This window comes from Ailuropoda melanoleuca, chromosome 1 (genome assembly GCF_002007445.2).
Source record: "Ailuropoda melanoleuca isolate Jingjing chromosome 1, ASM200744v2, whole genome shotgun sequence".
Classification (NCBI taxonomy): domain Eukaryota; kingdom Metazoa; phylum Chordata; class Mammalia; order Carnivora; family Ursidae; genus Ailuropoda; species Ailuropoda melanoleuca.
In genome coordinates this window covers 77,305,861-77,332,906 of record NC_048218.1, presented here as the reverse complement: position 1 = coordinate 77,332,906, position 27,046 = coordinate 77,305,861, and the positions used below count along the sequence as shown (strand labels likewise).

Below are 27,046 nucleotides of genomic sequence, written 5' to 3'. Positions count from 1 at the left end.
CCTCCAGAGCTGGCGGATCTCTAATCCTACACTGAACAATATTGTCCTGGGATTTCATCCTCCTCTCAGGAACTCCCTTTGCTCCCCTCTCCTCTGAATTCTGCTCCTCTCTGCTGCCCCCAACTGGTTCTTTCTTGGTTTATGTTTCCTTGTTTTTGCAGGAAATAACAGAACAGTGGTTTCTAGAAAGAGAGGGCACACAGAAAGAGAGAGGGAAGCAGGGAGTGGAGGTGGGGATGGTTCCAAGAAAGCGTCCCATATAAGGAAATGTGAGGTGAACGCTTGGGGTAATGCAAGAATGCTATATGTTTTTGGAAATTCTTCCCGAGAAGGCGGTATGTTTCAACCATACAGAACTGGGAAGGTGAGGGCCTTAAGATAAAACTTTTTATATTCTTCAGCGCACATCACAGGCTTGGATTGCACATGGAAGACAGGCAGTCCCTCCCTAAGCACCAAAAACAAGCATTAAAAAAGCTGTACTTTGTCGCAGATTGGCAGAAGCGGGCACCATTAAACTCAGAATCTTGTAAACCACCCAAATCCACAAAAAGAATTGAAGAAAATGAAATAAATCTATGCAAATTGACTTAAAGGTAAAGAAAAAGAGAATCAATATATCTCAAGCGATAAAATCCTCCACCATTCCAAGGGAGACAGAAAACAAAGCAAACAAATCCAAACAACATAAAACCACCATGAAGTGGAAGAAAACTGCATGACAACGTTCTAGACTGAACTAAAGAACCTCAAAAAGTGTTTGGAAATATAAAAAACTGCCTATAATCAGAAATTAAAAACATAAATGGAAACTCAGAGAGATGCCTGAACTCAAGAAATAAGTAGGAAAGAAAAATCATCTCAGGACTGAAGAGTAAAAAAATTTTTTTTTCCCAGAGAAAGTGAGAGTGGGTGGGGAAGGGCAGAGGAAGAAGGAATCTTAAGCAGGCTTTACGCCCACTGCGGAGCCGATCCCACCCTGACATGTGGCGGGACGCAGGGCTGGATCTCACCACCCTGAGATCACGACCTGAGCCAAAATCTAGAGTCCGGCTCTTCACGGACCACGCCACCCGGGCGCCCCGAAGAGCCAACTTCAAGCAGCTCGGTGTGTCCGTTTCCTAGGGCTGCCTGAACAAAGCAGCACAGGCTGGGTGACTGGAAACAAGAACAATGGATTCTCTGGCAGTTCTAGAGCCTGGAAGTCTGCCATCGAGGTGTCAGCAGGGTAGGTCCCTCCAGAGGCTCTGTCCTCACTTCTGGTGGCTGCCAGCAATCCCTGGGCTTTTCGGTTTCTACCTGCATCACTGTCATCTCGCCTCCAGCTTCACAGTTCCTTCTTTTCTATGTTGGCTCCGCTTCTTTTCTAAGGACACTTGCCATTGGAATTTGAGCCCACCCCAGGTAATCTGGGATGATCTCATCTCAGGATCTACACCATAATTACAACTGCAAAAACTCCTTTCCCCAAAAGAGTCACATTGACAGTCTTCGAGTGGACACACCTTTCGGAGGCCCACATTGGACCCACTACAGCACCGCAAACAAAACAGGCTCAAATGTAAATTTAGTAAGTGGTACTAAAGAAAGAGAAGCAAACAGCTAAGCCATTAAATGAGAGAGCAAAGTAAAAAGGGTCAGGAAGGAAGCGGTTGACACAGAAGGCAAGCAAAGCAACACGGGTAAACTTGGAGTCCTTAAAGAAGAAATATAAAATGTGGAACAGCTGTACCTGAAGAAATAAAATAAACACCAATCTACAAACTGAAAGGATCTACCAGAGAGCTGAAAAGATGAATCTGAAATTGTCAACTCCAAAATAAGCTAATAGAACTCTCTCATTCCTGCCCTCTACTTGTCTGTCACTGGGCCCACAGTGGCTTAAACACCGTGGCTTTCCAGTAAGTTTCAAAATCAGGAAGTTACAAGTGCTTCAACACTGTTGTTCTTTTTCAGAATTGTTCTGGGTCTTCCAGGTCCTGTGTATTTCCATATACATTTTACAATCCACTCGTCTGTACCACAAAGCCTATAATGTTTCTGATTAGAATTTTGTTTAAGCTTTAGATCAATTTGGAGCAATGACATTTTAGCAACATTGAGTTTTCCAATCTACGAACACAATGTTTCTCCCCATTTACTTGGGGCTTTGCTTTCTTTCATCTGTTTTGTAGTTTTCAGCATTCAATCCTACACATACTTGGTCAGATTTATACTCATGTATTTCATGATTAATGTATTATAAATGGCACTATTTTAAAAAATTACATTTCTAATCACTGACTTTTACAATATAGAACTCAACTGATTTTTTTATGTTGACCATGTATCTTGTGGCTTGATAACTTCACTTATGAGTCCCAGTATCTGTTTCGTAGGATTTGAGAGTTTTCAATATAGAAAATCATTCATCTATGAATAGAAACAATTTTATTTCTTCCTTTTCAATATGTATAAAATCACTTTTTCTTATCTTATTGACCTCAGTTTGATGTTGAATAGGGTTTTGGGAGTAAACAGCCTTACTTTCTGACTTACCAGCAAAGCAGTCCATCTTTCACCAGTTAAGTAAAAGGCTGTAGATTTTCTGTAGATAGCTTTATCACAGAAGAAATACCTTTCTTCTATTCCTTGTTCACTAGATTATATTTTTACCATAAATGCGTGTAATACTTTGTCTGTTATTTCTATTTGATACTTTTTATAGATTGCATCTCTCTGCTAAAACTCCCCCCTATTCACACGTGGTCCACCTTTTCCACTAGAGCCTTTAGCATACTGTTTAAGTTATAATTCCAACATGTGAATCATATGTGAGTCGGGTTCTGAGGCTTACTTTGGCTGATGATGGCTTATATTTTTATTTCTTCCCTTTTTTTTCTTTTTGTGTATTTTTTATTTTGGTTGAAAGGCAGACATTATGTGTAGGACAGTAATGACTGAGGTAAATAGTATTTATGCTTGGAACTGGGCACTCTTCTTCCGCTAGGCCATAAGTATTGTGGGAGGTTGAGTCAATTTAGTCAGGAATTGAGCTGGGTTTGGGTTTTTGTTTTTTTTTTTAAGATTTTATTTTTATTTGAGACAGAGTGAGAGAGAAAGAGAAAGAGAATGAGTGGGGAAGGGCAGAGGGAGAGGGAGAAGCAGGCTCCCCGCTGAGTGCAGAGCCTGATGTGGGGCTCAATCCTGGCACTCCAGGAACATGACCTGAGCCAAAGGCAAACGCTTAGCCAACTGAGCCACCCAGGTGCCCCTTGGGTTTGTTTTTTTTTTTTCTCTATATTTAGTTTCAGTTCACCAATGGCTTCCAATTCTAGTGTTCCCCTGTACTTATGGTGGGACACGTTTACCTTTTTCTCAATGTTCCTGTTCCGCTCTTAGCTTTAGGCCTCGACTGCTTGCCTTTGCCTGCATTTCAGAGGCTGTCTCTCCACCCTCTAGCTCCTCCCCTAGAGGTGGACTGCGAGTGCTTCTTACTACCAGTGCTTGGTTGTTTAGTTGGGGTAGGAGGCCTTGGTCCCACCGGAGTCTTCGGCAGGCCCTATGCCTCCGAATTTCAGGGGTGAGACCTCACCTCTGTGAGATCACCTCAGTGACCCTCTTCTCCCCCAGCAGTAGGAGACCTTTGGTGGTCTGAGCCCATGAGGACTTTTCTCTTTCTGCTCCTCCCAGCCATAATCAGTCTTCACCTATGCCCTGGGAGTAAGAGGGATGCTGCCCTTGGCCCCGTGGCTACATTTCCAGACAAGGCTTCCTGCCTTTCCTGCAACAGAGACTGCTCCCCTCCTCCAGGCCAGTACCACATGGATGCTTTCCGCTCTAGTCCCCTGCTCTGCCAACCAGACTCCTTTGTGAATGAATACTTTGTGGGGTCCATCGAGAAAAGCCTCCAAGTATGAAATTCCTTATTTTTGTGACTCCTTGGGATTCTGTTCTCTCAGATTATCCCACATTCATATTCAGACTTTAGCAACTGGATAAGTCTTCTTCCCTGCTTATGATCTGACCCCATATTCTTCTGCACTTTTCTACGAGTCAGTGTTTGTGTCTGATCTCTTTTTAGAGACTCCTGTATTTCATTAGAGTTAGGATAACCAGCTGTCCTGCAACCTTAACTATCTAATGAGTTCAAGAAAAGTTGCAATTTTGTTAGATGGTCTTCTGGCTTCTTTCAGGAATTTTTATCTTTGATTTTCTGTAATTTGAAAATGATACACCTAGGTAGAGTATTTTTTAAAAATTTACCCTGCTTGGTATTCTCTAGACTTTGTGGATCTGTGTTTAGTGCCTGACATTTATTTGGGGGAAATTCTGTTATTGTTTCATATATTCCTTCTGTTCCTTTCTATTTTCTCCTTCTGACATGCCCATTACATGTATGCTACAACTTTTGTACTATCACACAGTCCTTGGATATTCTATTCTGCTTTTTTTCAGGTTTTGTTCTCTTTGCTTTGCAGTTTTGGGAGATTTCTACTGGTATATTCTCAAGCTCAGGGATTCTTCCTCATCTGTGTCCTGTCTACTAATGCGCCCACCAAAGGCATTTTTTCATTTCTGTTAGTGTTTTTGATTGCAGGTTTTTTTTATTTTATTTTATTTTTATTTTTTTGGTTCTTTCTTAGGATTTCCATCTCTCTGCTTACACTGCCCATCTCTTCTTGCATGCTATTTTACCCCTTAGAGCCCTTAGCATATTACATTTCCTGGGCTGATGGACTGTTCTCAGTATTGGAATTACAAACAATGTCACAGTGAATATTTTCAGGACACATATTGTCAAATTGTTGGAGATATAGATTCCCACAAGTGGGTACATTCCCAGAAGTGGAATTGCTGGATCAAAAGGTAAAGGATTATGTCATTTTGTTAAATACTGTTAAATTTCGTCCACAATGATTTCGTTGGTTTGCATTTTTACCCACAACATAACTTTGCATCAGAATATTATACCATGCAATTTTTCCCAGTCTGAAAGGTGAGAAATGGTATTTCATTGTGATTTTAATTTCCATTTCTCTAAGATTGGATATCTTTTCCTATATTTATGGGCTACTTTTATATCTTTCGTGTGTGTGTGTGTGTGTGTGTGTGTGTGTGTGATCTGTTCACATCTTTTGCGTATTTTTGTCGTGTGTGTGGTCTAGGCATCAAAGAAGCCCGTGAAAATGAGGAAGTTGATCTGTCACAAGATCAAGGTCTCCATGAAATAGAAAAAGCTGTCATTCATGAGAATCAAAATCATTTTTGGTGTGGAGACAAAGAAACCTCCCTGTGGGTCTTCACAAAGACACTGAGATATTTTCCTTCCATTTGGCTTTGCTTTCAAGGATCTTTTTGTAGTTCTGGTCCAGTTCTGGCCTGGTGATAACCACCTTGGTACACAGAGGCCCACAGACTCAGTGGTGTCATTAGCCTTCTGCTGTACTTGCTCGTTGTGGATGACACGTTTCCTCTCACCTGGACCACCTTGCCAGTTTGCTGACCTTTGTAGTGTCCTCACACAAACTGAACTCAACATCCTTTTGGATGGGCATGGATTGAACGTTATACTTCTAACAACGTGGAAAGAGGGGAAGGCAATCTTCCCATGCATGTGAAAGGACGCACTGAAATGCCTTTCAGGGTTCTTGCTCTAGTCAGAAGTTGGAGGGATTAAACTTCATTTTGACTGCTACTGTTTCAGTAATGGCCGCCAGAGAGAAAAAAAGGCTGATATAGATGCTTTTCCTTACTTTTGCCACTGTTTTCTATGATCCTCACTAGCTCGAAATACCTGTCAGTGGGAGGGCAAGTGAGGGACTGAGTCTGAGGAGCAGTGAACCAGTCCTATGTGGGCTGCGATGCCCGACAAACTAGCAACCAAGGGGAGGGGGGCTCTCTAACGCATCTGGTAAGGGGGGTGCTGATGTCTGAGAGTTACCTCGATTTTACAGTCCCCATGAAAGGAAGAAAGATCTTAACTGACCACAGACTCCATTAGAAGACAGATGTCCTATGGTCAGAACATAATCTGTCTGAATCAGGAAACAACCTATTGTCTTGGGGTCTGACAAATTAAAATTGTTTCAGTCATCAATGCTTGAGTGTAGTCAAAACCCTTGACACAGTCAGAAGACAGATGAGCTCAGACCATCCTCAGAAATGGGTCACGGCAAGGCTGAGGATCAGCCCACCCAGGCAGCTCAACCCAGCTCCGCGTCAGGCCTCTGAAACTTTGAAACCTGGCACTTCGTGACAAAAAGTAATGCTTTTATTTCCTTTCAGTTTACAAAGTTTTATCTCGATATCTTTTGAGACTTGTAACCCAGTGAGGAAGGCAGCCTCCTATTTTCAGATGAAACAATTAAGACTCAGAGAGGTTTCCTCCACCTGTCCAACTACTGGGAAGAGCCAGGACTCCAAGATACCTGGCTCCTTGTACTTTGCTCTTTGTTTCTGGATTTATTCTGGCAGGATTCTTCCCAGGAGGAGAACCACTCCCATAAACTGAGAGTCAGTGATTTCAAAACGGAGACCAAAATGTTAATATTAGGGGAGTGAAGCTTTGTTTAATTAGCCAGGCTCAGCAAACAGAAACCAATACATGATTTTATAGATGGATCCCTTCTCCTCTTCCACAGCTTTCCCCAGTGATGCACACACATTCCATCACTCCATACAACCACCCTTCCAATGCACAGCCAGGTATTTCCTCCACGGTCCCACCACTAGGTTGTCTTTACCCACTTGTCTTAGCTCTGTGTAGCGTTGCTCTAAGTCCTGCTGATGCAGGATCTGTTTTTAAAAATCAGGTCCTGGGCGCCTGGGTGGCTCAGTCAGTTAAACAACTGCCTTTGGCTCAGGTCATTGATCCCAGGGTCCTGGGAATGAGCCCCACATCAGGCTCCACCTGCTCTGCGGGGAGCCTGCTTCTCCCTCTCCCTCTGCCTGCCACTCCCCCTGCTTGTGCTCTGTCAAATAAATAAAATCTTTAAAAAAAATTAGGTCCTAAAAAATATCTATGTCTTAGGCCTTCTTTAGACTCCATTCTTTCTTAGTTTACAATGGCACCCACTCATGCTTATGACGTTCACCTCAGACACATGTCTGTGCCCAAGGCAGCTACACATTTGCAAGCTAGAGCCTGCCATTCTATCTTGAGAATAAGGAATTCCCTTCTGATATGAGAGGAAGAGAGCGCTGACCTCTAGGACACTTTGGTACAAAAGAAAAAGGTACCTTTCTTTCCTCTGGCCAGTGGTAGCCTTGCACAAGGGTATGGGTTGATGAGGGAAATTCTAGCAGAGTTTTCAACCCTGTTAACTCCCTTGGCGACTGGTATGTTCTCAGCATTACTCAGGGGTTTAGCATATAACCCAAATTCTAGTGTTTATTGAATAAATGAAAGCAAGCTTTTGAAGCATCACAGAGACATGTTAGCATGGGATGGGGCAAGGCACCACGAGGAAGTAAAGGCAGACTAGAGAGAGCATCTCGGGCGTCACGGCTGGGGCTCACGGCCGCTCAGGCCCTACAAGCAGCTCGGGAGCAGCTCATGGGCTGGGAGCCGTCAGAATTGTCGGCTCTGGTGTCTCAGCAGCAAATGCAGGCATCCCTTGGCTCCTGCTGCTGCTGAACGCTCTTCATTTCTCAGCAACACCCTTCTGTGGCTCTTGTTCAAGGTCCATCAAGAGGACGTCTTTTCATTTTTAAAAAAGTATTCTTATGAATAAGTTAATACCAGCTCATTACAGAAAAATTAAATAGGACACTCAGACTATATTATCTATCCAATTTATCCAGGAAAAAAACAATAGCAGCTCGATATCATCTGTACACACATACAGAAATGGTCTTTCTGTAAACGGAGCCATCTGTAGATTCTGTTCTGTGACCACAATTAAGTGATACATTACTTTTTTGGAACTTTAAGTTGTTGCAATAACCCTTTATATTTGTAGCTCTTAAACCTGTTCCAGTGTTTTACTATCACAAATAATACAAAGCTGGAATGCCTGGCTGAAGATAAATAGGAACCTAAAAAGAGAGTCATTCACCTCCCCAAAACTTAAAATATGGATCTATACATTTAAAATGGGTAATGTGTTGCGAAACCATCTCATGGTACATTTATATTACTACTATTTTAAAAGCCAGTTTCTGTGGATATTAATTTTTAAAATCTAATTGTCAAAATTAACCAACTTGCTCTCAAATGAATTGTTTTCAAATTGTATACCGCTCCACGGGAGGATCTTAGGCCTTCCATTCATAAGAAATGTCAAGTTTTGAACTTGGGGCAAAGAGGTACCAACAGCTGTTTTTAAAGGATTTAGGGGGAAAAAATGTCTCAGATGGTGAGAGTAACCAGTGGCAGCACAGTCCTACTGCAAGCAATGTCAGAGATCTATGAGTAGCATGCATCTGCCTGACAAAGGGATGTTTTTACAACCTAGGGTGGCAGGGGTGGTGGTAGTGTGCAAAAATTATGCAGTGTAAGTTCACACACAGCAGCTATCTGCCCTGTTAATAACCCAGCATTTTCAGACATAACCCAGGCTTTTCACTGGCTCTTCTCACATGGTCAGATTGTTGCAAGATGCCTGTTCTATGTATAGCATCTCCTCTAAGATACAGGCAGAGGAAGGGGAAGAAAGGAGAGCAAAAGAGCACATGTTCTGAAGTTACCCCCTTTTAAGGAGCTTTACTAGAAACCCCTCTCAACACATTTAGTTGCCCCTCAATGACTCGTCACACTGTGTCATCCTGATTTGTAGCGGAGGATGGACAATGTCACTTTTTTTTGTTTTTTGTTTTCTCTTAGCTGAGCACATTGCAAATGTGCTCCATGCAAATCAGGGTTCTGTTAATAAAGAAGAAAAGAAGAATGAATAGAGGGGTAGATAACTAGCAATCTTTCCTGTGCACAATTTTGGAAAAGATGGCTTAGGAAGACATCTGGGAATTTCAGCTCCCAAAATAACCAAAAGAAAATGGGGGGAAATGTATAAAAAAGAGGGGAAAAAAAGAGGTTCTCAGTAGAAAGACCTATTGGTCTAGTTATTAAAAGATAGGCTGAAAAAAGCCCAAATTGATGGGCAACCCATTAATGGTCATGGCAAGGAAATGCCAAGAGAAATAATAGTTTGTCAACCACAGTGTCTGCCCTTCAACCTTACATTCAGTCTTCAGATGGTTCTGAGACAAATGCCCCTAGAGGGGAGGCCCATGACCCCAAATTAGGACACTTCCTCTACTGGGCTTGGGAACAGGAGGCTTTATGTGCAAGTAACAGACCTGTGGGTATGGAGGATGGGGTACAGAGTGGGGTCTGACTGAGACACAAATGTTTCATGAACACCGAGTCACACGTAACCTTGCAGGAGTCTACAGGCTAACAGAGATAACAGGCCTGAAAATACTGAATAGATAATAAAAGTAGGGAAGATACACTATTATCTCTGCCCCATCCTCTCCTTTTCTCCCCAAACAGAAAAGAACCGTAAGCTACCTATCACAGTCCATCCTAGGTTGACTGAATGACGACTTTAGCCACCTATAGAAAGCATCTAGCTGACCCTGTTCTGCTCTTTGTACAGGACTTCACCATTCCTTCTATAGCAATTTCTACCAGTGGCTACTTGGCTCCAACCACTTCAAAAACAAACTTGGAAAGATGCAGAGGAAGAATTAGACGGGGTTGCTGCCAAACCAATGAGTCTACCATCTTCTCCCTTGAGAACAGTGGTTGTATTGGCCACATTCTGGAAGTCATCCTCATTTGAAGGTCTTCTTAAAGAAAACTTTATTGTAGTAAGACAAAGAAGTTCAGTAATACAAAGATGTGTATTGTACTCTTCCAAGTATTAGTTCCCAGTGAGGAAGGCGAGTAGAGTGCTCTCTTCTGGGGACTCCTTGGCTTGGAGCTCTGACCCGGCATTGCCCAAAAGTTCAATGCCAATCACATATTGCTGTAGCTGGAGGTAACTCTGCATGGAAACTTTCCGAAAGAAACTCAAAGAAGTCTCTGCTGCCTGCACTGAAGGCACTGAAGATTAATTATGGAAGGGCTAACTATAATACCAATTTAAATAAGGTTACAGCCAATAAGCCAATAGTCCTCATTTTAGAACAAAAAACATCAACTATGAGTTTTACCTTGAAGGAATTATCGTAGTCATTGCCCTAGACATCTCAGGGGATTCATGACACCTGTGGTAACTGACTTTTCTCAGGAAAATGCTAAATTACTTATTTGCTCTATGCCAAATTATCTAATTAGTCTAGAGGCTGCAGATACAGAATAATGCATATCCCAACTGTTGGAGATACATACTTTATTCTAGAACAACTGAGGTATGGGAAATCATGGTACTGAGTATCCAGAACTTGGATAGCCTAGATAGCCTATGCAAAGACTAAGCTTACAAGTAATAATAAATGGAAGGTTCTACTGCAGTTATGAGAGAAAATACATGTGGGGATGGAGAACATGAGACTTACCAAATCTCTGTGAGCTGGAACAGGGTTGACTGTACCTATTTAACTGGACCCATGAGAAAGATGATCCATTCCCTAACCCTGAGAGTCCCTGGCTCCTGTTGTCCTAAGGCATAGTCCCACCCCTATCTAAATATGTTTCTCTGAGTCTGAGCTTAAGGGAATAGGCACCAGGACTTGCAACACCAAGGATGTTCACGAAGGCCCTAGATTACAGTATCCATATCAAGTACCAAAAATTGGACTCTGGGTTTTGGCAAAAAGTGTAGTTCCACTCCTAATTCTCCCACTTACTGGATATGAGGACCACATGTACATGAATGACTGCCTAAGGAACACAGGGGGAGATGCTATTTGGAATTAACTAGACCAGCACTGGGAGCCATTAAATGGCTCCCAAAAATCCCTATTGGCCTCAGGAAGAGAATTGACTATGTAATTTCCAAAGTTCAGATTGACAGGGCTACTTCAAAGATCTGTGATACAACCACAGGTGGCCAGCTACACAACAATAATGCTGAAGAAACTGTAGCCATAAGATGTATGGTGGTCTCCAACCACATGCCCTTAAGATTATATTCTACCTGGGGAGGGAGGAGCAGCATGTGTTATTAAATAGGGAAAATACCTACATTCCAGACAACTCCCCAAAAACATGGGGTTCAGGAAGCTATGTCCATAAAGAAATGGTAAAAGTGAGTAAACTTTATGTGGTCCTAGTTCTCCACACCTTTTAGCAAAGTAGGAATTATAATAAGGAAGTTTATTATTTGTGACAGCACAATTTCTATTTTTAAGGGATGAATTACGTAAAAATAATAAATGATGGCATCATGTTGGTCTGTAGATCAATGTGTTGGTCCACACAAAAGTTATCAACTAAGGGGTGGATTGTGCTGGGTCGTGACTTTTAAAGTATTGTAACTTGAGAAATCCCATGGTTGGAAAGCCCCTGTGTTATACGGAAAGCACCCTCTTCCCACCCCCACGCCCATTATTTGTAGCTCTGAACTGGAGAGTTCCAAGTCCTGGGGTACAGTTTAAAAGTCTATACTCAAAACATGAACTTTAGGTCCAGCAACAAGGTAGCGAGAATACAGGTTTACTGATTTAGATAAGCATGACATCATCTTCTAAACTGATAAAGAAAAACACACACTGAGGAGACTCAGTGTCCCTCTGACCTGGTGGGACTCCCATCCTGCATTAGTAACATGAGCCCATAGATTTTGGGCACATATCAGGGAGAGAAAAGGAAAGGAAAGTGCTGGAGAGCAGCATGTGCTCTACTGCCTTAAGGCATTCTCTGCTCTAACTAGCTGGGTTATAGCCTTGATTTGAGATACGCTAACGCTTGCTACCAACAGGATTAAATTCTGGCATTTACCCTGACACACAACTTGGAGGGGTTTGTGTGCTTCCCTACAACTAACTGTTACCACCTTCAGGGGATCTTGACATTCATCAAATGACTGTCCAGTATCCTGAAAGGACTCTACAAATTGCTCTCAGAGTTTGTTCATTCCTACCCCAAGCCTAGCCTACACGAATTGCTAGGCATCCTAATTATCAAGCGTCAGTGAGAGTATTTAAGATACAGTATTGCTAACAATCTCTGACGTCTAGAAAGCCTACCAGCTTACCGTCCAAATGCACATGTGTAGCATGAGTGTGCTTCCATCTCTAATCCCCTTGGAAAAATATCTAAAGATAAATGTAACAGACTCATGCCTATCCAGAAAGAATGTATTCTGATTTGTCAGCAATGGAATGGGAAGGGGTATTTTCTCTTTAAGAGTCTTGCCTATCTCAAGGGAGCAACATGACGTAGGAGTCAAACAGGAAAAAAAGATGATATGACATACTTTTTGGGGAGAGAGGGATGTGGTTAAAATATCATCTATCAAGTGCTTAGAACTTGACAGTCAATAAAGTTTGGGGCATTCCACATGTTATCCCAGACAGAAACCATCTTAGGGATAAAAGTGTAAGACATCTATGCTTCCTAAATTTGGTGTGTCCAGACTGGTTAAAGCTATAGGCAAAAATAAACCTTACAGAAAGTGCCATAAACTGCAAAATGGATCCTGCACTAGGCACATCTCTGCATTTTGTGAGGCTTTCTCAAGTTGTGGGAAGCATTCCTGGGAACCCACCAGAAATATCAGAGCATTTTGGAATGGGTAAAGGTCGTAAATATGCAACCCTGGGAATCTTTTCATAAGGAAAAGATTCTGAATCCCATGTCTGGGTGACGTTGTAAGATAAAAACAAAATCCACTGATTTTTCAGTATTACTGTGCAATAATTTATTTTCCCGATTTCCCTTCTGGTGAATGTGGTTCAAGTTGTTCATATCAGTCCTATAACTGAAAACAACTAAAAAAGCTGGATAAAATATCTTTAAAATAATCTTTTCAAAAGTATCAAAGAGATTACAAAATAGTAAGGAATTATCAGGCCAAAAATAAAGAGAAGTCAAGAATCTAGAGGGGTGAACAAGTTCGAAGCTTTTTCCCTGACAGTGCTAGCTAATGCCAGAAACTTAGACACTCCGTTTTCACGGCCTTTCAGGGTACAGAAGGGGACAAACCGTGGATCCATACATGTTGGGGCATCTGACAGGAGGCCTTCCTCTACAACAGTCTGGGTTCCAGGGTCTCAAGAGTGAAAGGAACAAGAACTGGAATAATCTAAAGAGAATTAAAACATAGTAAGAATCCCTTGAGCTGTGTAGGAAATAGCACACTTGGAACAGGCGATTCCAGATTGAGAGTGCCCCCACGTGCCTGGCAGAAGCAAATGCAAATACTCTTTGGAGCAAAGTACTTGCATTATAGGCCTCATAGTTATTCCTGCAAAATAACATTTCAAGTGCAATGACTAGCACAGAGTCAAACATGCCCAGCACATAAGAAAATCAGAATCAGTGAATAAAATAGACAACCAGAAAGAGATCATCAAAAACTCTTAGGTGTAGGCCCCAGCAGCTCTGTATTAACAGGCCTTCCAAGTCATTCTCATACACGCTAAAGCTGGAGAATCACTGCTTTAGACTTTAATCGTATAAATATTCATCCCACACACAAAATGTATAAGTGTGTTAGGTCTCGGGAAGGGCCCAAGAATTTGCATTTCTAACAAGATCCCAGATGATGCTCATGCCAGATGAGGAACACTACTATAAACAAAGGAATTCCTCCGCAGGTCAGAATTGTGGTCACCTGTGGGGAGAAGGGCTATAATTTGGAAGCAACATGTGGAAGGCTGGCAATCCTCTCCTCCTTGATCTCCGTGATGGTTACACAGTGTAATCATTAAATTATAGGTTTATATTTTAATGCATAATGAGATCAATGGTTGTCCTTTTTCCGTTCAATCACAGAAGTCCAATGCCACTGCACTAATCCTATCCACCTTCATCCCACCACCCTCATTTATAACCAACTCCCAAAGTAGGAAGTGTAAAAGGTTGCAAAGTTCCAAGACATTACCTCCTTCACTTTAGTTCCTAATGTAATTAGCTCACAAAATTAAATAGCTTTAATACTCAACACAAGAAAAATTTAGTCTAAGTTTCTAAAAACCCTGTTTAAAAAGTTGTTTAAAACCCAGAGATGTGATACTGCTTATAATCTTAGTTCTTTGTCCCAAATGTAAAAATACCCGCAAAAATAAATAACAATCACCTTAAACTTTTAACAAGAAAAAGTGCCCAAGGTAAAAAGTTACTTTAATTTTTCCCCTAAGTTAAAAGAAAGGGAGAACTTCTGAACTTCCTACTCCAAAGAGGCAAAGATGCTTGCTTCCCTCCAAATACAACCTGAAAATAAAATACCTAGTATTGCTTGTAGTAACTAAAATCCAGCCTGCTCTTTTCATTAATCTTCACCTACGGGGAAAGCAATATTCATCAACTGGCCTTAAATCTGTGAACACTTTAAGAGAAAATACAGAAGATCTCTTTGTGGAAGGGGGAACAAAGAAAAAAAAAGGGGGGGGGGTTGGAAAGCACCAAATTAGATTGATCAGCGCAGATTGTTCTTATATTTATATAAAATACTTTTTCTGGAGGTCACATTCTTCTGTAAACTTCAAAAAACAGTTAATACTTGCCATTTTTGATCATAGTACCAACATTTCCTATTACACAAGCCCTCACCTTTACTCTGTGAGGAAACAATTATAACAGCAGAGTTTCCGATTCTGGCAACTAGTCAGCAGCTGCCTAGGCCTCATAATGTTCCAGACAGGTGTCTGAGCAACCAAATGGTTCCCGCAGCCAGGTGTGGTAAACTACTGAGACCACGGAAAAACATATGCAGTTGGTTTTGTTATGCCCGTAAGTACCATGAGAGTGGTCACAAACACCTTTAACACCCAGACATACCTTTCTGTTTATGTAGTAAGAACTTACCAGAGTGCTTTGCTTAACTCCCCCTATACCTTTGACCACTGCAGACCTGAATTCATGTGCCCCTCACAGCTTCCTCTTTCTTACAACATCAAAATACAACTGTGCAAGATGCCTAATCATTATTATATCAACTGCAGGCAATGTAGCAAGATAATGTTGGTAGCTTAGCAAGGATCGTTCCTGGATCCTGAAGGTTAGAGATCCAGATGATCTGGCTTGTGAAAGGCAGTTTTTGTAACCATGTAATATACTAGAATTTTGGGGACAATGTTGTTGGGGATATAAGAGGCTTGGAAAGCTTCTCCATCCTGGGCAGGCAGAAACTGAGTATTATCAGCCTCAACACCCATCCTGGGAGTTGCTGGGGAAACCTGAGAAGCCACGTTCACTAAACACTCCAACCCAATGTCCTCTGTGTCCATTATCTACAAGGCGTCCTTCACCAAGCCTCAAACCAAGTCTTTTGTGGGATCATTTCAGTTTAGAAAGTAATACTCAATAATAATAATAATAATAAAAAGGCATAACCATAGTTTTGGAGTAAAGCTGCTCGTAGTAGAGCAGTGCTCCCCTTTCTACTCATTGTTGACGATGCCTCAAGTGCTGAATTGGCCCTTCAAAAGTACATCCTCATTCAATTCTTTTGAGTAGAAAACTCCAGATTATCATAATGTAGCTGAGCTTGTTATACTAAATTCTTTCTCTTGTCCAGAGGACAAGTACTCTAGTAAACCAAATTTATTAACATCTATAAATTATGCTAGATTACCAACACTCTAAACATTTTAGTCCCTGGTCAAAATTAGCTTTAAGAAAACATCATACAGAACTCCCACATTGCTATACCTTACTCAGTACAACCTGAGTATTCTCTCCTCACTCTCAGGATTACTTTTGCCTTTGCGAGAATATCAAATTCACATGTAAGTGGGTGCCTATTAAGAGCTGTATAATGTCATATAGTTCATCCAGTAGGTATAGAGAGGATTTTGGTGATTGCTATTAGGTTAGGTTAAAGATTTCATCCCATCTGTAGTTATAAACAATATTTTCTTATAATAATCACTTGACTTGAAAAACCAATCACAAGCCCTCAAAGCATCCTGCTTTTTCAAGGAAGTCAGAGTCCCTGCCGACAGACTTCACCAAAGTTGTGGGTGTACCTGTTGACTGACCTGCTCCCCTTGATGTCTTCTGATGACAAGGATTGGTTTGGAGGGTTATGGAATTTTCTAGTCATTTGCGACTTCATGTGAGTTGATAATGTCCATGTTCTCACCTTTAAACCAAAGTTTTTTTACATACCGTTCACTGGTTTTATTCTCAATCGCTTAATCATAAATGGAACTGATAAAACTTTTCAGCCTCAATTTCTTCTGGATGGTAAGTAGCATCTAAGTCATCTTCAATTTTGAAACTGAAAGTATTCAAGTATCTCCTGAAGAGAAGTAGAGATCTTCCTGCAAGGTGTTTTTGTAGCACTTCCGCCATTACTGGTACATGAAGTTTAAATCAAATATTTGACCACACCTGTCAGTGTAATCCATACGTTGTTGACTGGTAGTGAGTACGAAACATCACTTTATCATTTTTTGAATCTTCTTCCTTAGCATGTTCTCTTTTAGCTTTCCGTACATCTCAGGTTTGGTGCATAACCTAAAACCAAAATGTTATTTGAAAGGCTTTTTTTTTTTGTTCACATATATACACAACTCCCACTACTATATACCCTCCTGAAAGTTGAAATCTTTACCTCTTCTTTGTCTTTTTCATAGTGGTTAAAAGAACTCTAGAAACAGACTACATGACCTTAAGTCATTATTTATTCAGTGTGACCTGAACACATTACCAAACCTCTGTGTTCCTCATTTTCCTAATCTGTAATATGCAGACAATGATAACTAATGTCCCAGGATTTTTATGAAGTTCCTTTTTAAAAAAAAAAGATTTTATTTATTTGAGAGAGAGCAATAGAACACAAGCAGGGGAGTGGCAGAAGGAGAGGGAGAAGCAGGCTCCCCCGGTGAGCAGGGAGCCCAACGCAGGGCTGGATCCCAGGACCCTAGGATTATGACCTGAGCTGAAGGCAGACACTTAACTGACTGAGCCACCCCCAAGTGACCCTGGATTGTTATGTAGTTTCTACGTGTGAGGATTCAATATGTTAATAGATGTAAAATTCTTAGGACAATGCTTGACACATGATAAACCCTATACATCTTAGCTATTATATCTACAGCTGTATAAACCCCACAGCTTTGAGATTATACATGCTCCTGGTCTTATGATTTCTGTGCCCTATTTATTATACTAATCGAACTATTGGCGATTTTAATGGGAAGATATCATATATACAGCCTACAAGCTCATGGAATGGTTCTATTTCTCTTGGATACTCCAAGGAATAACTGAGCAAATGATAGAGCCTTCATCATCACATAAAATATAAAACTTTGCCTTGAGGCTGCCTATCTCATTACCATTAGTGCTGGCTGGAGGGGCCACAAACACTCCCAGGCTCCCTTGATATCTGAAATAAAAACCACAAGACCAGATGTACCACCAATGGCAATGTAAATGAAGTATGCTTCCAGACAGTTTATAGCAAAATTATATGTAGCCAGAGGTGGTCACTATTCATATTGAAAGCCTATTACAGTACTCAGCCTTATTCCTCCTCCACAAAAGGGCACGAAGATTTTTTTTTTTTTTTTTTGGTTTCACTAAAAAATCTATAGGAGCTGCTCACCTGCTAGAAGTAAAGTCCAAATCTGGTGCTAGCTGAATGCTGAGTTATAGGAAGAATAGGTGAGACTCTGCCTTTTTAGCTAGAGTACGTTTAGGTAAGGAGATAAATCTGTTGTTGACAGACAAAAGAATGGCAGAGACTAAACTAATCTTGCTTATTCTCTATTTTAGGGAAGATTTCACAAAAATCTGTCTGCCTTAGTAAGAAACAGATGATTACCCAATATGGCTTTTTACTATCTCAATAAACTTTTTTGTTCACATTTAACATGTGTATTTCACTAATTTGGCTTCTACCTAGGATGTAGAAACCTAGAAAGAACATCACTCTTACCTAAAAGACCAGAAAAACTATAGAAAACCTTTTCTTAAACCTGTTGGAGAGCTGAGGTTAGGGTAACCAACTGGACTTTTCCTTGTTTTAGTCCTGGAAGTCGCTTGTCTTGGGAAACTCCTCAGTACCACACAAACTGGTAAGGTTGGACATTCCAGCAAGGGTTGCAGACCAAGCAAGTAGCCTGAGCTCCAAGGAAAGACTGGCCCCACCAAGAAGATAGGATGTGAGCACTGAAGAAAAGACATCAAGTACCATACAAGTTGCTAAAAATTCAGCTAAAATTGTTAACAAATTGCTAAAGGCCAAGTGGGGACAGGATGAAAGTTTATAATCCCTGAGAGCATAGACAAAAAAGGAGCTTGCTTTCACTTACAGCCTCTTCTCCATGTTCTCACTGGGTGCTGATGAGAAAAACTGGGGACGAGGCAGGAGACCAGAAAGAGCCTCCCTTGGAGGGGAAGGCCTTGCTCCCACTGTGGAAAGTGCAAAAGTCCTGCCATACCCTTCCTAAGAACGATAGCTTCAAGCCACTGGCAAAGGGGCAGCAGGCTCTGTTGCCTCCAGGGCTCACCTTGATACTGGGTAAGAGGAGGAGTATGAAAGGACAAAGAACTTCTGTCCCTGGGTAAGGAGGGACAGGAAAGAGTCTTGGGCCCAAGATCTCATGTCAATATGATTACAGGAATCCGGAGACTCTTATCTTCTCGAGACTTATCAAAAATGCAAGGTAAAATTTTGTCTGCCCTAGGGAGACTGGGGTGCTGAGGAAGCCCCATTTTGAGGGCCTAAACATACAAGGCTTGCTTCAGAGAGGCCGGACCAAGATGACTGGTCCTCTGGCTCCCACTACCATGAAGCTATCAAGCAGCAGGTTACAAGCAGGGGGAAAGGCAAAGGCATGGACAGAGGCCCTTTTTGCACAGGTTAAAAGGAAGGCTAGAAACTGATAGTGGAAAAGAAATATTGAGAAAATCTCTCCAGCATTTCAGCCCACACCTTAAGGATAAGGTAACACTACAGGAAATTGAAACCTATGGTGTACTGAAGGTGGAACAATATAAACCAAAGCTCAACTCAACTACTGACTGATTCGACACCCCACATTACAGACCTAGCAGAAGAAGAAACGTGCTTATTTGAATCATACTGATCTTAATTTCTACTGTTTTATACAAGATGCCTAGCGTTGGATAGAAAATTATGAGACACATAAAAAAGAAAAGGAAAAACAACACATTGTCAAGAGAATGAGGCTCAAAGATAACCTAAGTGTTGGAACTATTAGAGGGACTTAAAATAGCATTAATTAATATATTAATCATACATATTAAAGGTGGATAACAGGAATGATCAGATAGAAAATTTCAGTAGAGGTAAAAACTATGTCAAATGGAAATGCTAACAGAAAACACAGTAACAGAGAGGAAGAATACCCTCAAAAAGCCAATCAGTACACTTGATACAGCATGAACTTGGAAAGCATGAACTTGAAGCTATATAATACAAATTACTCAACTAAAATATGAAGAGAAAAAAAGTGTAAAGAAAACCCAAAAAACTGTTCAAGTGTTGTCGGACAGTCTAATAAAAGTGTATTTGGAATTCCAGAAGGAGAGAGAGAACAGGAGAAACATTGGAAGAATGGCTGAATCCTCCAAAAATAATAAAATATACCAAACCACAGTACAAAAAGCTCAGAGGTTCCCAAGCAGAATAAACACCAAAAAATACACACCCCAACATATTATATTCAAACTGCTGAAAAGTCAAAGTTAGAAAATCTTGAAGTTAGCCACAGAGAAAAAGACACAGTACAGAGAAACAAAGAACTACTGCTGACTTAGAAACTATGCAACCCAGAATAAAGTGGAGTAATAACTGTAAAACACTAATGGAAAGATACTGTTAATGAAGAATATTGTGCCCAGGGAAAATATCTCTCAGATATGATGAAAAAATAGACTTCAAAAGACAGACAAAAGAACAAAAATAAATAAACAAAACCAAGAAAATTTATTAACAATAGACGTGCACTGAAATAAAGGTCAAAATAACTTCCTCCAAAAGAAAGAACATGATACTAAACAGAACTTGCATCTACATAAAGAAATGAAGATTTCCAGAAATAGTCAAAATGAAAGTAAAATATGTATATATCATATGTATATATATGATATATATATATATATTTATTTATTTATTTATTTTAATTGCTCCAAGAGATAATCGGTAGCCTAAAGCAGTGGTTCTAAACCAGAAGCATTTCTGCCTCTCAGAAGACGTTTGGCAATGTTGAGACATTTTTGATTGTTACAGCTGGGGCGGGGTACGGATGGGGATGCAGTGCTACTGGCATCTCGTGGGTAGAGAGACCAGGAATGTTGCTGGATATCCTACATCCTAGAAAGGCGAGCCCTGCAATCAGACTGTTGTAGCCTGACTGATAAAATAAGAAAAAAAACATAAAGTACCCAAGCAATGAAATGAAAAAGGAGCCATCACTACAAGTCTTGGACATTAAAATAACATGACAATATCACAAACAACTGTACGCCCACAAATTTGAAACTTAGATGAAATAGACAAATTCCTTTCAAGACACAGCTAAGACTCACTTAAGTACATAACCTGAATAGTCCTGTGTCTATTCAAGACATTGAATTTATAGTTAACTTCTAACAAGGTCAAGATGCCTTCACTGCCAAAAGTCAAGATCAGGACAAGAGCAAGCTAGCTCTTCTTAGTGTACATCTATTTGACATATGTCTTATTAGGTGCCAGGAGAAATGCTTGGGCTTCAACCTACAGGAAATTGCAGAAAGCACAGAATTCCAAGTTATTTCCTCGAAGGCACCGGTCCTCCCCACCCCTTGCCCCCACCCCACACACATTCCCACACTAGGGCCACTTTCCGGGGAACTAGAGGCTCTAGGAGGACTGGGTTAGGACTAGCTTCCAATACACATTAATTTAGAGCTGACATCTTCACTTACCACATTGCTTTTAAGAGACATTCAAAACACTGAAGATTAAGACACTGGAGTCCACTCATTGTATTTTCCATAACCAAAGGAGGCTCCTCAAGTGAGAGCTTAAATACAGATAATTTTCTGCCTCTATCTATACTTCAGACCAGTGCGCCAGGCAATTTCTTCACTAAAGCTAGTAATTTTCTAAGGTAGCATGACTGACAAAAAGGAGTCAGGCCAAGGCTGCCGTAATCCCATAATTTGTAACAATATAATAATTTAGAGCTAAGGTTGGTGCAGTGACCTTCCCTTGCTTACTTCTTCCTCCCTTCTCTGCATTCTCTATAGTTCACTTCTACAAAGCTAGACAAACAGACAAAGCAGTAGAAACAGTTCTGCCAGTATCTGAATTGGTTCAAGTGGCAAGAGCAGACAGAAGTTCGAGACTTGCCTATACAAGTGACTATAATATAGCAGTTCTAGACTACATGGGAGCGCTCTCTGGGAGAAGAAGGGCAATGTGATTTTTGGGGGAGAAGCAGTTTCTCTGAACATTTTAAGTAGTTTTCAATACTTTGAAATATTTAGAACAGTGCTCTACAAAAGAAACATAATGTGAACTACATAGATAAAACTTCTAGTAGTCACATTAAAAAGTAAAAATGAACAGGTGAAATTAATTTTAATATATTTTATTTAACTCAATATATCCAAAATATCATTTCAGCATGTAATCAATATAGAAACAGAATATTTTACTTTAAAAAACAAGACTTTAAAATCTCGTGATCTGGTGTACATTTTACACTTATAGCACATCTTATTTTATTTTTATTTTTTTATTTTTATAAAGACCCCTGTTAACATCTATGTTTTTAAGTTTTTATTTAAATTCCAGTTAATATACAGTTGAATGCTAGTTTCAGGTGTATAATATAGTGATTCAACACTTCCATACATTACCTGGTCCTCATCACAAGTGTCCTCCTTAATCCCTGTCCCCTCACCCACCCCCTCTGGTAACCATCAGTTTGTTCTCTATAGTTAAGAGTCTGTTTCTTGGTTTGCTCCTTTTTTTTCCCCTTTGCTCATTTGTTTTGTTTCTTAAATTCCACATGTGAGTGAAATCATATGGCATTTGTCTTTCTCTGACTTATTTCACTTAGCGTAATACTTTCTAGCTCCATCCACATCATTGTAAATGGCAAGATTTCGTACTTTTTTAATGGCTGAGCAACATTCCATTGTATATATATATACACCACATCTTCCTTATCCATTCATCAGTCTATGGACACCTGGGCTGTTTACATAATTTGGCTCTTGTAGATAACGCTGCTGTAAACATTGAGATGCATGTATCCCTTTGAATTAGTACTTTTGTAATCTTGGGGTAAATACCTAGCAGTGCAATTGCTGGGTCATAGGGTAAGTCTACTTTTAACTTTTTGAGGCACCTCCATACTGTTCCAGAGTGGCTGCACCAGCTTGTATCCTCACCAACAGTGCAAGAGGGTTCCCCTTTCTCTGCATTCTCCCCAACACCTGTTGTTTCTTGTGTTGTTGATTCTAGCCATACTGACAGCTGTGGGGTGGTATTTCATTGTAGTTTTGATTTGCATTTCCTGATGCTGAGTGAAGCACATTTTATTTTAGACTTGCCTCATTTTAACTGCACAATAGCCACTTGTAGTTTGTGGCTACAGTACTGGACAGCACAGCTATAAAGCCTCTCAGCTTCCTTCCTGAAGTGTCCTCCCTCCCTCCCCCCACCACACCTGCACCAACCCTTCCAGAGCATCTGTGAAAGTAGTCCCAGGGCACCCATTAATACAGCTGATTTCTCACCTGCCTCTATCCTTGGGCAAGGAACCAAACATGTTGCCTTCAGAAGTGTGGCGCTCTCACATTCCGCATATTCTTCAAAGGCCCTGAAATATGAGGGGTGCGGGGTGAGCACTGCATCAGTAAGTCTCAGGATTCAAACTGTTAAGTTTAGTTAATAGAATCATCCCTCCTCCGTCTCTTTTTTTTTTTTTAAAGATTTTATTTATTTATTCGACAGAGATAGAGACAGCCAGCGAGAGAGGGAACACAAGCAGGGGGAGTGGGAGAGGGAGAAGCAGGCTCACAGCAGAGGAGCCTGATGTGGGACTCGATTCCATAACGCCGGGATCACGCCCTGAGCCGAAGGCAGACTCTTTAACCGCTGTGCCACCCAGGCGCCCTCCTCCTCCGTCTCTTGATGTCTTAGTAGCTACCCAGAGGCCTAGAGAAGAATCCCTTTTAACTCTATTTTTAAATAATTGAATTTTATCAAAGAAGGCCTTCAGAAAAAGATGAGAGTTTGGGCCAGTACCGGGTTCATAATTTGCTGGGCATAGTGGAAAACGGAAAATATGGGGCCTTTGTTCAAAAATTAAGAACTTCGAACTATGTAGAGCATTAAAACAAGTGCAAGGCCCTGCTTCGAGCATGGAACCTTGTGTGACTGCACAGAATGGACCTCTGTGAAGCTGGTGCCAGTTGAGGCTTCTGTCCCCTGACGAAGCGAGGAAGTGGTGACATTACCTAGACTATCCCTGAGGACCTGAACCTTAAAGGAGACTCCAAAATTATGTGTACTCGAATTCACTGAGGAAGAGGTTTTGAGGTCAGTGAAAACCCTCTGGAAAAAAGTAGTGAGGGGATCAAGGAGGTGGATGAGACTTGCCTTTGCTGATTAAACCACTGAGTATCCGGCATATTCGTAAGGTCAAGCCTCTGGGACCCCAAGTTGGGTAACAACAGACCGACACCTGCAATGTGACTCCAGGCCTGAGCAGGAGTCCCTTCGAGGCTACTTCAGCTTTCCCCTCGCCAAGCCACAGACAGGCGCTGCCAGCGAGGGAATTCAGGGAGCTCCTCTGTGCCAGTTGGAGGGAGCCGCGGCCCGGCGAGAGCCCACCGGGTCAAGGCCAGGGAAGGGGACTTTGCGTACCCGAGCCCGCCCGCACTTCCGCCTCTCCCGCACGGGGGCGACGCACACCTCCATCTGTAGGGGACTGGGGCGGGCAACGGCCGGTGGGCCACCCGGCCCCGAGGCCCACCCGGGTAGGTCGCGACCAACCCGAACCCTAGCCACTGTCGCTGAAGCCCGCGGCGGCGTCGGGAAGGGCTGTCGCAGGGGCCTGGGTGCCCGGAGCCTCAGAGGCCCCTTTCCCGCCGCTGGGGTCGGGGGGTAGGCAACCGTTCAGGGAGTCTACCAGCAGCCGCTCAACGGAAACCCACGCGTCGTTTCCCCGGGCGACAGGCCCCGCCCCCGGGCGCACGCCGGGCCACGCTCCTAGCGGAGCCGCGGGTGGGCTCTGGGTTTGGGCGGAGTCTGGGATGGCTTGTACCCGCGTCCGCTTTCGCGAGCCTGCTCTTCCTTAGTACTCTGTCTTGCCGCGGTGCGTTATTGGCGCTGGGCACGCAGCGAGGCGTCATACTCCTGTTGGATAAACGAGAAAAAGATTCGCTTTCCTTGGCGGGTGCGGGCCAGAGACCAATAGCTTAGGCTCCAGTGGGACGAGCGAGGAACGGCTCTGGCCTCCAGAGGGCGCCCTCTCCACGGATAACCCAGGGGCTCTCAGAGAGCTGACTGCCCTGATCTCAGCTCCTTTTCTTCCTGGCTCTCAATTTACTTACAGCCCAGAGTCAAGATGCGAGTTTCTTATCAGTCTTCTTACGCAGCTAAACTTTAAATGACTCACTTTGTTTGAAAACAGTATCGATAAATTAATAAGATTCCTATTAATGCAACATCTATGTTAACTTAGTTCCAAATTGAAAGAAACGTCAAATCTGTTACATATTAGCAGTTTACCTCTTGTTCACCTTTGCAGTAGCTGCAATTGAAATCTGTTTCAAAACAAATATATAGTTGGAGATGCTATTATAAAAGTGTACCCTCTTTCCAAATAAGTGAATACAAAAGTTTGAATTAGATGTAAAACGCTTCCTATTCACACTGATTAAATCATGCAACAGTGAAACAGGTATCTTACATTATATCCTACATTATCCTGGTGCTGTTTTACATAATCACAAATGGATTAATCACAGAGATCTTTAAATACAACCATTATACTCAATGTCAGTTTATTTTCAAATCTGTCTTTGAGCCTGTGCTATTTAACTCGTGCAAAGATGGAAATTGGAAGACATTGATAAATGGGGTTAACACAATACAAATTTGTTGATAAATATCACCTTAATTTCTTTCATTTTAGGGAGATTGATTTTATTTTCTTCCACTATATCCATTGTCAGTAATTATCAATTCTGCTATATCCGTGGCCAGTAATTATGTTTAAGGATTTTAACTTTCCAATGCATTTGAAATATATAGCAATTTCACAGTATTTACATTTTTTACTTCTTTAATGGAAACAAACATTTCCCAATCATTTCAGATAGCAAACATATTCAAATAGTGACTTTTTTTTTTTGAAGATTTTACTTATTTAATTTAGAGAGAGAGAGAGAGTGTGTGTGTGTGTGTGTGAGCCAAGGGAGGAGCAGAAGGAGAGAGAATCTCAAGCAGACTCCCCGCTGAGCAAGGAGACTGATGTGGGGCTGGATTCCACCACCCTGAGATCATGACCTGAGTTACAACCAAGAGTCAGGGGCTTAACGGACTGAACAACCCAGGTGCCCCACGAATAGTGAATATTTTAAAAACATTTTTCTTTAGAGACCTATCTGATTTCTGTGTGCAGGCTACAATATCCAAACTCTTATTCCTTGTTAATGTGAGATTTAAAAATATTATTTAAGGAAATTCATATTACTGCTAAGTCTCATTGGTTATGATTTTTTGTGTCTTGGTGACTTGAACAATAATGCAAACAATTGATGCTACACTTTACTACTCAACTGGAGTTGACACTCAAGTAATGACATTGGAATATGATTTAAAAATGTTTTTCTTGAAATAATGTGTGGGTCAAACACGAACAACTCCACTATATCCATTGTCAGTAATTACTGAGGGGGAAAATATTCTGTATCAGATTTTTAAAAATTAAATTTTGGATTTTGAGATCATTGTACATTCATGAGTAGTTATAAGAAATAATGCAGAGATCTGTGCCATTTACCCAGTTTTTCCCCAAACGTCACATTTTTATAAAACTATAATATGACAACTAGGATAGTGAGATTGATGTAGTCAAGATACAGAACATTCCATCACCAGAAGAAACCCTCACATTGCCCCTTAATGGTATACCCACTTTCTACCTGTCCCCACCCCATCCTTAATCCCTCATAACTATTCATCTGTTCTCTATTTCTATAATCTCAAAATTGAATTTCAAGGATTGTTATATAACTGGAAGCACTCAGCACTTTTAAAATTGGCAATTTTGGGGGCGCCTGGGTGCCTCAGTTGTTAAGCGTCTGCCTTAGGCTCAGGGCGTGACCCCAGCGTTCTGGTATCCAGTCCCACATCAGGCTCCTCTGCGGGGAGCCTGTTTCTTCCTCTCCCACTCCCCCTGCTTGTCTCTCTCTCACTGGCTGTCTCTCTCACTGGCTGTCTCTGTGTCAAATAAATAAATAAAATCTTTAAAAAAATAAAATAAAATAGGCAATTTTTACTCAGCATAATTCTCTGGAGATTCGTCCTGGTTGTTTCCTATATCAGTAGTTTGTGCCCTTTTGTTGCTGAATAGTGTTTCATGATGGATATACCACAGTTTAACTATTCACCTGTTGAAGGACCTCTGGGCAGATTCTGGTCATGGGCTTTTATGAATAAAATTGCTATAAACTTCTTGTATAGGTTTCTGTGTGACCAGGAGTTTTCATTTCGCTGGGATAAAGGCCCAGAAATGCAACTTGCTGGGTTGCATGGCAGTGTATGTTCAGTTTTTCAGAAACTGCCAAACTGCTTTTTAGTGGCTGTCCCATTTTGTAAGCCCACCAGCAAGTTATGAGTGAACCGTTTCCTCCAAATTCTCTCCAGCATTTGGTGCTGTCACTAGTTTTCATTTTAGTTATTCTGATAGGTATTTAGTGGTATCTCATTGCGGTTTTAAGTTGCTAATGTTTCCTAACTGGCCAATGACA

General features: G+C 41.3%; 1 long non-coding RNA gene across 1 annotated transcript; it reads right to left on the bottom strand.

The window, feature by feature from the left end:
• Positions 1–16,491: 16,491 nt before the first annotated feature.
• LOC117802401 lies at positions 16,492–24,256 on the bottom strand. The gene is made up of 3 exons (XR_004625777.1): positions 23,982–24,256; positions 22,802–22,884; positions 16,492–16,555 (listed from the first exon to the last, which is right to left on the bottom strand). It is a non-coding gene; the product is annotated as an uncharacterized LOC117802401 (long non-coding RNA).
• Positions 24,257–27,046: the final 2,790 nt, after the last annotated feature.